General features: G+C 47.1%; 1 long non-coding RNA gene across 2 annotated transcripts; it reads right to left on the bottom strand.

The window, feature by feature from the left end:
* Nucleotides 1–980: 980 nt before the first annotated feature.
* On the bottom strand, nucleotides 981–8,408 carry LOC122556275. 2 transcript variants are annotated; one of them, XR_006313487.1, is made up of 3 exons: nucleotides 8,271–8,408; nucleotides 1,493–1,561; nucleotides 981–1,105 (listed from the first exon to the last, which is right to left on the bottom strand). It is a non-coding gene; the product is annotated as an uncharacterized LOC122556275 (long non-coding RNA). The 2 variants fall into 2 exon arrangements; XR_006313488.1 differs by having other exon boundaries at nucleotides 1,497–1,561.
* Between the last annotated feature and the right edge of the window lie 2,359 nt (nucleotides 8,409–10,767).

Genomic DNA, 10,767 nt, shown 5'->3' with positions numbered 1-10,767 from the left:
CCATACCAGGCATCATCCTGGTAAACCTCCTCTGCACCCGTTCCAGTGCCTCCACATCCTTTCTATAGTATGGCGACCAAAACTGCACACAATACTCCAGATGTGGCCGCACCAGAGTCTTATACAACTGCAACATGAAAATTGCTTTCTCTTTCTGAACTGTAAATTGTAGCCATTGCTGTTTTTGGGGTTATCTAAAATACCACAGGGAAAATCATAAATTTAAATGTGGCAATACACTGAATTCATCACCTCAAACAACTCCCATCAATATCAGCCCTGTGACAGGTCTGTAAGCAAGAGTACATCATTCCAGCGCTATATAGCTGTAAACTCTTTCCCCAGGGTCAATCTGGAGAAAGGAGACAAAAATCTTTTATTGCATATAGAGAATGCATTATGCTCGAATCATATACCAAGTCTCAACTGGGAATAGGAAGGGAAAGCACATCTGGGATGAACCCTGCTGAATATTGGAAGCAAACTTTGAGATCATAGTTTCTGCTTCATTTGGGTTCTCACGATCCTGCTCTCTCAGGTACTATATGGCCATCCCTGCAATAGGACGGCTGGGCCTATGGGCCAGTTTTTAGACAAGAAACCAAGGCATTTTTAGCAGGCAGATGCTGACTTGGGGCCAGGATCCTATTAGACGAAGACCTCTAATTCCAAAACGAACATAGTTCCAGCCAGAAATGGGTGCATCATAATTGCAGGTAGTTGATAACAAACAGGTGATGCCTGGTTTTTCCTATCATATGATCTCTAACTGCTCTAATGGCAGATTGAACATGTTGCTGCAGTCCTAAGGTGTGGAATAATCATACAGGAAAAACTGGTCTATACTCACTCACAGCAGTTCAAGAATTTTTGCTCAGTTAAAGAAAAGCTGAAGTGATGATGAAATTGCTGGATTGACATAAAACTGCAACTGGTTCACTGGCACTCTTTAGGGAAGGAAAACTAATATGCCTGACCTGGTCTAGCCTGTGACTCCTGTCCCACAGCAATGCAGGTGACTCCCGACTGCCCTTTCAAATGGCTCATCAAACCATTTCAATAGTGGTTCTAATAAAAGATATGTCACCAACTTCTCAAGGAGTACCTAGGGACGAACAACAAACACCAGTCTCACATGAGACCTCAATTTCCTGAAAACATTTCTAAATCCAGTATTTTACTAGTGATCAGAGTTACCATGGATTTCGAGGTGGAAGAGGAAACAATGACAATGTTTAAAATGCTAATGTCAGCTGTGATTGACCTCGCCTCCCAAAACTGCCAAAATCAGTTGGTGTTGCATTTTAAGATTGATCCCCAGAGGAAGATTTGAGAAGTTATGGGGGAGTGGAGTAAGTAACTGCAGACAGCATTACTATTACTAATCCCGACAATAAACAAACAACAATCAAGAGCACATTCCCACCAACGACACGAAACAGGAACAGATGAGCAAAAGCGATAGGAGTTTTTATTCTCTGGCTGTGTTTACCTACGTCTGGGTTGCTTGGGTCTGGTAGGTTATCAAATAGCGAAGGTTTTGACTTCTGGGCATCTCTTCCTAATGAACAAAGCAAAACAAGCAGATGCATAAGAGTTTTCTCAAATATTTCTTCTATATCACTTACTGTTCCCTTGCTTGGTAAGTGCAGAATAAACCTTGTGAGTGTTCCCCCTCCAACTCTATTTTGATTTAGTCCCTGCCCTCCCCTTCACTGTTTGATCACACAGCATTGCCCTTTGATGTGAAGGGCACTGCTTGGCACTGGCCACTCGGGTGTTTCCTTTCTTCCTGGTGGTGGAAATTGGAATAAAGATTCGTGCACCTTGTGTCTTTCACTGTGTCTCACACCTGCACACACATACACACATGGGTGCTAGGGGGGGAAAATAAGCACTACAGAAGAAAAGAAGAAGAAGAAAATAAACTTTGTGAGTGCTCCCACTGCTGTTGCCTGGTCACTAGAAGTAGCTGTGATTGATGACTTTCCAGCCAATCATTTCCCTGACTAGAAGAGAGAAAACTGGGCCCAAGAAGCTACATATTGAGAATGGTCACGCACTGCCCCAGAGATAATAATGGTCATTATTGCCATAATACCACATGAAGCAAAGAGGCAACCCAAAGACTTACCTCAATGAACATAGGGACTGAACGAAAAGATTACACTTTAACCAAATGAACAAATTTGGCCCTCCCCTTGATCTACACGAAAACAAAATACTGCAAATGCTGGAAGTTTGGAAAACAAAAGGATAACACGAGAAGTATTCAGTGGGTGTAACAGTGCCTGTGCACAAAAAAAAATAGAGTTAACATTTCAGGTTTGTGACATTTCATCAGAACAGAGAAAAACTCAAAAGTTTCAAGCATGTTAAAAGTGGAAGGGTGGGAAGAGAATAAAAAGAGATGTATTTGGCAGGATCAATTTAATAACAATAACAGAGAGATGCAGGTACAGTTACAAATATTTAAAGACATTTGGATAAGTTCATGAATAGGAAAGGTTTGGAAGCATATGGGCCAAGTGCAGGTAGGTAGGACTAATTTAGTTTGGGAACATGGTTGGTACAGACTAGTTGGACAAAAGGGTCTGCTTCCATACTGTATGACTCTATAACTGATGCTGGACATTTGAAACAAAAACAAGATCAGAGAAACTCAGCAGGTCTGGCAGCATCTGAGAGGAGAAAAGCAGAATTAACTTCAAGTCCAGTGACCCTTCATCAGAAGTGGAGTTCTCACAAAGGGTCATTGGACTCAAAAATCAGATACTGCAAGACCTGCTGAGTTTCTCCAATACTGCCTGACTAATAACAAAATGGTTTCTGGTAAAAGACCAGAGGGAAGTAAAGAAATACAAATACGTTTAGATGAGGGATAGAGAAGCTGAAGAAAGTAATTAAAAAGGAAACGAGGAGAAAAGATCCATCCAAAAATAAACTATAACAAAACAACGGCAGAGGTTATGGTGTAAAATCGGTGAATTCAATGCTGAGTCCATTTTGGTCTATTTCCCAGGTGGGAGCTCCAAAGTTTCCCTCGACTCCCATCCAATTCCAATCCCTGTAGTGAATCCCAACCAGACCTAGCTCAGGCTCTCACAAAGCCCAATTGCCAACTAGGAGCCCAAATTCAAGCACAATGCCCGCTCATAGCCCAATCCACAACAAGTGACAGTCTGAAACTCCAAGTCTAACTGGCAGTTCGCACGTCAAAATAAACTTACAAAAGTAAGCCTGTCATTTAAAGCGTGGAGGAACACACACCACCAGCTGATAGAAAACGCACACAATTCTCTCCCATAATTTCGTGGTTGACTGTAAATTCACAGATTCAAGTGTGTGAGCTGCCAGCTGCAGCTGGATCAGGTTTTAAACCAACCTGTGTCAAGCTGAACTGCATTACATTCTTATTATGACTTCTATGGTCTGGTTTATAAAAGAAGGCTTTATAAAATCTTCCATGGGCCATTTTGATTATGCTTTGAGGTACTCTGTAGCTGGATGAATGGTATGTTTACAATTTCAGTCGCTGGGTGCCAGATTAAGTGAAATTATCATTACATCAGCATTGTGATTGGCAAGCACTGAACAAAAACAACTACAGTAAATTAGGAACACTCGCCATTTTGATTGGCTGCCATCAAAAACAACCAATTATAAGCTCTTCAGCAGAAAAATAAAATTACTCAGGAGTTGGGAGGAGAAATTGAACTGCTCCAATCTTGTGCTGAAAAGTTCCACTTACAATATTAACTCGTTTCTGCTTGCAATACAAACTGAGCTCCTGGACATTTCAAGCATTTTCTATTATTCCAGATTTGAAGCTTCCACTATCGATCCAAACTTTACACATCTCGGGTAGAAGATAGCAATATAGCCAGCAAATAGTGACCACGTTGAGTTGCACACCAGCATGGGGAACACATTTGCCCAAATTTTGGACAGCCAATTGCAACAAAATATATATTCACTGTCATGTAGCGCTGGAACAGTGCCATAACATCTGCCAATTGCAGATGTCCAAAAACTGGAGTTGGTGGATTTCAACAAGTTCTAGAGTAGTGTCCACTGATGGCCCCTTTGGGTTGTTTAGAAAGGGTATGGGGCCAGTACTGCCTGAATTTGGGCTAACTGTCTACAACATGGGTTTTTACACACATTGTATTGGAGCCGAGACACCTGGGCTGTATCCAGAACAATACCTTCCGGCATAACATATCACCTCAGCTTAGATATGAACGGTGCTCAAACCGAGTACTTTCCAGACAGAAGCAGGATGGGGAAAGAGCTCTCATACCCATGGCGACCCCCAAAACCACTACATGATCTTCAGCGTAAATCTCTACTGCAATTCTAAATCCGGCATTATCCTATGTTGCCTTCTCACAGGACACATTGTTGACTCCACTGCAGTACTGAACCCCAGAGTGACTTTAAAACATCTCCCAAATTGTAATGCAGCTCGATTACTTTTCTGGATTTCATGGTAATTTTTAACTGATTTAAATAAGTTATTTTGAAATACTGTATACTTTTAAAAGATATTGATTTACAGGTAGGTTTCAATCCTGAGCTCATTCACGTTCATTCCTAAAAGCATCTCTGTTCATACCCTGCATGGGCCCTTTGCCGAGATAGAGTTGATGGCCTCTGCGGTGAGGTGGCAAGTGGAAAAGGGGGAATCTGTTTTGACTGAAAGAAGCAATCAGGTGCAGTAACGAAATGTCAAGGGAACACTGAAGAATCTGCAGAACTAGGGAGAATGTGTCCCAGGTTAGAGATCAGATACAGCAGAATTACTCAGAGTATGTGGAACACGATGATCCACCAAAGCAGAACAGTTTGTCAGCTTCATTTTGCTTGGTTTCACCACCCTTTCAGCAAGTGTATTCTGGATTGTAACTCACTGCATAAAAACATGATACAGTGTTGTTACAATACTGTGAAAATGCTTCACATTATTCAAAAGCTGAATCCGCAACCACCACCCTTTCAGCCTACATACCAAGATGCTAATAACTTGTTAAGATTGTAATCCACGTGCCACCTCTGACTCTTCGCTCATTTCCCCAAGCGTGAATTCTCTGGTTACCAAATTTCTCGAACAAAACCCATTTACCTTTATTTATTCTGCCCAAACCCTTCACAATTTTAAACACCATGATCAATTCATCCTAGGACCTACTCTGCTCAAAAGGAACAACCCCAACTTCATTCAATGCCATGCCTTGTGCTCCTGGTCTGGTAAATCCACTTTACACCCTATCTGAGATCTTGGCACTTTCCTATAATGCACCATCTAGAATTAAATACAATATTCTATCAGGGAATAAACCAGTATCTCTAAGTCAAAATATTTAGCAATAATGTCCTTACTTTTGTACTCTCCATTGTACATGTTCTTTTAGAAAAAGAAACTATCTTTTTGTAAAAGCTTATCCTGCTTGAAAAGTTTAGGTACAGCGACAAACAAAAACTGCAGATGCTGGAATCCAAAGTAGACAGGCAGGAGGCTGGAAGAACACAGCAAACCAGGCAGCATCAGGAGGTGGAGAAATCAACACTTCAGGTGTAACCATTCCTCAGGACTGGGGGTGGGTGTAGGGGGAGATAAAGAGGTGTGGGGGGCAGGGTGGTAAAGTGGGGATAGGTGAAGACGGGCAGAGAGTATAGCCTGGTTGGTCAATGGGAGGAATGAATCCGGTTGGTAGGTGCGAGGAGTGAAAGGGAGTGGGAGGGGAAAAAGAGGCTGGGAATGGAGTCGGGGGATAAGAAGGGAAGCAGTTTGAAATTGGAGAACTCAATGTTGAGTCCTCTGGGCTGAGGTGTTGTTCATCCAATTTGCAGTTTGGTTCATTGTGGCAATGCAGAAGGTCAAGGATGGTCATGTCGGAAAGGAAGTGAGAAGGGGAATTAAAATGGGTACCAACTGGGAGGTGCTGTCTGCCCTGGCTGAGATGCTCGGTGAAATGTTTACTAAATTTATATTTGGTCTCTCCGACGTAGAGAAGACCACACTGGGAGCAACAGATGCAGTAAACTAGGTTGGAAGAGAGGCAGGTGAACCTCTTATCACACCTGGAAGGACTGTTTGGGGCCCCAATGTCTTCTCTACATCGGGGAGACCAAATGTAAACATAGGGAATGTTTTAACCAGTGTTTGAGTCGGGCCCGCAGGGGCCAACCGGACCTCCTAGTCACCACCCATTTTAATTCCCCTTCTCATTCCCTTTCCGACATGACCATCCTTGGCCACCTACATTGCCACAACGAACCAAACTATAAATTGGAAGAAAAAGACCTCATCTTCCACCTACAGCCTACCGCACAGAGGACTCAACATTACCTCTGTTCCCATCACCCGATTCGCTTCCAGGCCCTTCCCCTTCCTTTCCACTCCTCCCAGACACCAATTGGATTCATTCCTCCCATTGGCCGTACAAGTTCCTCCCATTGGCCGTACAAGTCATACCCTCTATCTGTCATTACCTATCCCCAATTCACCACCCTGCCCCACCACCCCCTTTATTTGCAGCTCCCGCTATACACACCGCCAGTCCTGAAGAAGGGTTACACCTGAAACGTTGGCTTCTCCACCTCCTGATACTGCCTGGCATGCTGTGTTCTTGAGGCCTTCAGCCTGTCTACTTCAAAGGTTTAGTCAGTATCCATCCCAATTCTCTCCCGTCCTACACTCGTATTTAAGACTGGACCATTTATATGGCCTCTGCCTGTTCCTCCTACGAGATGAATCATTTCACACTTATCTCTGCATTTAAATTTAATCTGCCATGTGTTTGCCTGTTACTCTCCTTCTCAGTGTTTAGTACAGTTGTGAAAACTGTTTCACACACAGTCCAGGTGCAGATCAAGAGACACAAACAGATTTGTGACAATAATCAGAGCAATCCCCAAACGTGTCCTGACCCTTCTTCTCTGCCAGCACTGAGAGAGCCACCCCCTGAGGCCAGCACGGAGAGATGTCCTAATCCCCGGGGGGGCGAGGACTGACACCCCCATCCCTTTGAAGCCAGCACCAAGCTTGCCCTCCATCACTCCAGGAGCCAGTACTGCAAAACATCCCACCTCCCCTACCCTCACCATTCCCTGGGGGCCACTACTGAGACACACACATCCACTCCTTGAGGGGGAGCACTAAGACTGTCCTCACACCCTGACCGCCTGGAGGGGGCAGCACTGAGAGCTGCTCACCCCCTGCAGCCCAGCACAAAGAAGCCCCACCTTCCCCCTGGGGGACCACCACAGAGACTAGCTCCCTTTCCCTGGGGGGCTGTCAGCACTGAGACTACACCCCCATTCCCCACATCCCCTGGGGGTCAGCACTTAGACCACACGCCCATTCCCCTCACCCCTCCCCCGGGGATCAGCACTGAGACTACACCCCCATTCCCCTCACCCCCCCCCCCCGGGGGTCAGCACTGAGACTACACCCCTATTTCCCCAGCCCTGAGACTACACCCCCATTCCCCTCACCCCCTGGGGGTCAGCCCTGAGACTACACCCCCATTCCCCTCACCCCCTGGGGGTCAGCCCTGAGACTACACCCCCATTCCCCTCACCCCCTGGGGGTCAGCCCTGAGACTACACCCCCATTCCCCTCACCCCCTGGGGGTCAGCCCTGAGACTACACCCCCATTCCCCTCACCCCCTGGGGGTCAGCCCTGAGACTACACCCCCATTCCCCTCACCCCCTGGGGGTCAGCCCTGAGACTACACCCCCATTCCCCTCACCCCCTGGGGGTCAGCCCTGAGACTACACCCCCATTCCCCTCACCCCCTGGGGGTCAGCCCTGAGACTACACCCCCATTCCCCTCACCCCCTGGGGGTCAGCCCTGAGACTACACCCCCATTCCCCTCACCCCCTGGGGGTCAGCCCTGAGACTACACCCCCATTCCCCTCACCCCCTGGGGGTCAGCCCTGAGACTACACCCCCATTCCCCTCACCCCCTGGGGGTCAGCCCTGAGACTACACCCCCATTCCCCTCACCCCCTGGGGGTCAGCCCTGAGACTACACCCCCATTCCCCTCACCCCCTGGGGGTCAGCCCTGAGACTACACCCCCATTCCCCTCACCCCCCGGGGGTCAGCCCTGAGACTACACCCCCATTCCCCTCACCCCCTGGGGGTCAGCCCTGAGACTACACCCCCATTCCCCTCACCCCCCGGGGGTCAGCCCTGAGACTACACCCTCTGGGGGGGGGTGGGTGGGACTGAGACCCCGCCCCAGTCCCATGTCCTTACCGGGCTCAGGCAGGTCTTCAAACAAATCCATCCCCTTTTTCTCCCCCTCCTCCACCTGACTCAGCCTCTTGGACCGCCCCAGCCCCACTCCCGGACTCCAACTCTCTCTCCTTGCCCTCCCGCCCGCCGCTGCTTCTACTCCGACCGCCCGACAAACTCCTAGGCCCAGGCTCCAACCGCGGCCTAAACACACACAGGGTCCTAGTGCCCGGTCACTGCGCACGCGTCCCGCCTCCTCTGGGTCCTAGCGCACGGTCTCTTCGCCCAATCTCATTGTGTGTGAACACCCACCTCCCGCAGGATTGGTCAAGGGGATGTCTCCAGGCTGAGAGGTGGTGGCCTGACCTGAGGGTCACCACATTCTCGGGCAAGTCCTTCATTGTTAACCTCAACCACCAGCAGGAATTGAACCCAAGCCTTAGGCATTCGCACTACGCTGTAAACCAGCTCTTCCAACCACCTGAGCTAGCTGGCAATCCTATAATTCCTGAAGAAGGGCTAATGCCCAAAATGTCAATTCTCCCGCTCCTTGGATGCTGCCTGACCTACTGTACTTTCCAGCGCCACACTCTTGGCTCTAATTATGCACAGCCAGGGCATTTACATACATTTAATATGTTTGAATACTAAATGCGCTCAGTTAGACTTTGTCATTCCCCCCAATTAAAAAAACAAATCAAATCATTAGTATATTGGCAGATTGTAGGAACACAGGAAAGGGAGTACGTCATTCAGCCCCTTGAGCCTGCTCCACTATTCAGTGAGATCATGGCTGACCTGTGGCCTAACTCAATATGGCTACCTTGGCCCACATCCACTGATACCTTACTTAATTAAAACTTGTCTATCTCAGATTTAAAATGAACAATTGAATTTGCATTGACATCAGTTTGAGGAAGATCTTTATAGAAGTGCTTTCTAATCTCGGACCTGAATGGTTTGGCCCCAATTCTTAGGCTATGTCCCTGGTTCTAGAATCTTCAGAGCTGAAAATGTGTTGCTGAAAAAGCGCAGCAGGTCAGGCAGCATCCAAGGAACAGGAGAATCGACATTTCGGGCATAAGCCCTTCTCAGAGGTGAATTGGCCATGCTAAATTGCCCATAGTGTTAGGTACATTAGTCAGAGGGAAATGGGTCTGGGTGGGTTACTCTTCGGAGAGCCAGTGTGGACTTGTTGGGTCAAAGGGCCTGTTTCCACACAGTAGGGAATCTAATCATTTAATTTCCAGCAACACATTTTCAGCTCTGATCTCCACATCTGCAGTCCTCACTTTCTCCTCTAGAATCTTCAACCAGTGTAAAGAGTTTATCTTTATCCTATCTTTCCCTGTTAATATTCTGAAGACTTTGGTTAGATCACCCCTTAAACTTCTAAATTCTATGGAATTAAGTATAAACTTAACTCCTGAAGTTCAGGTGTCATCCTTACAAACTTGCATTGAACTCCTTCCAGAGCTAAAAATATCCTTTCTAAGGTGTGGTGCCTAGACCTGCTCACAGTACTCTAAATGGGGTCCATCTAGAATGTGTTGTAGCAGCAGCATAACATCCTCAGCCCTATAACCAAGCCATTTAGACGTGAAGGATAGCATTCTATTAGCCTTTTGACTATTTTTGGGGCGTCACGGTGGCAAAGTGGTTAGCACTGCTGCCTCACAGCGCCAGAGACCCAGGTTCAATTCCCGGCTCAGGCAACCGTTTGTGTGGAGTTTGCACATTCTCCCCGTGTCTGCATGGGTTTCCTCCCACAGTCCAAAGATGTGCAGGTTAGGTGAATTGGCCATGCGTGGGCGGCACGATGGCACAGTGGTTAGCACTGCTGCCTCACAGCGCTAGAGACCCGGGTTCAATTCCCGCCTCAGGCGACTGACTGTGTGGAGTTTGCACGTTCTCCCCGTGTCTGCGTGGGTTTCCTCCGGGTGCTCCGGTTTCCTCCCACAGTCCAAAGATGTGCAGGTCAGGTGAATTGGCTATGCTAAATTGCCCGTAGTGTTAGATAAGGGGTAAATATAGGGGTATGGGTGGGTTGCGCTTCGGTGGGTCGGTGTGGACTTGTTGGGCCGAAGGGCCTGTTTCCACACTGTAATGTAATCTAATCTAATCTAAATTGCCTGTAATGTTAGGTGAAGGGGTAAACGTAATGGAATGGGTCTGGGTGGGTTGCTCTTCAGAGGGTCGGTGTGGACTTGTTGGGCCGAACGGCCTTTTTCCACACTATAAGTCATCTAATCTATTCATTTTCTGCACCCATTTGTGGCATTTAAAAGATCTATGCACCCGAGCCCCGAAATCTCATTTGACATTCACTGTAATTAACTTTGTGCCATCTTAAAAATATTCTGACCTATCCTTTTTTGGTCCAAAATGGGTAACTTCACACTTGCCTGAGACCGCAATTTCCCTTCCCACGTGGTTAAAGATGCCCTCCAACGCATCTCATCCACATCCCGCAACTCCACCCTCAGACCCAACCCCTCCAACCGCAACAAGGACAGAA

This window comes from Chiloscyllium plagiosum, chromosome 13, assembly GCF_004010195.1.
Source record: "Chiloscyllium plagiosum isolate BGI_BamShark_2017 chromosome 13, ASM401019v2, whole genome shotgun sequence".
NCBI lineage: Eukaryota > Metazoa > Chordata > Chondrichthyes > Orectolobiformes > Hemiscylliidae > Chiloscyllium > Chiloscyllium plagiosum.
Note: the sequence above shows the minus strand (reverse complement) of the source record. Positions and strands in the feature narration are given on the sequence as shown.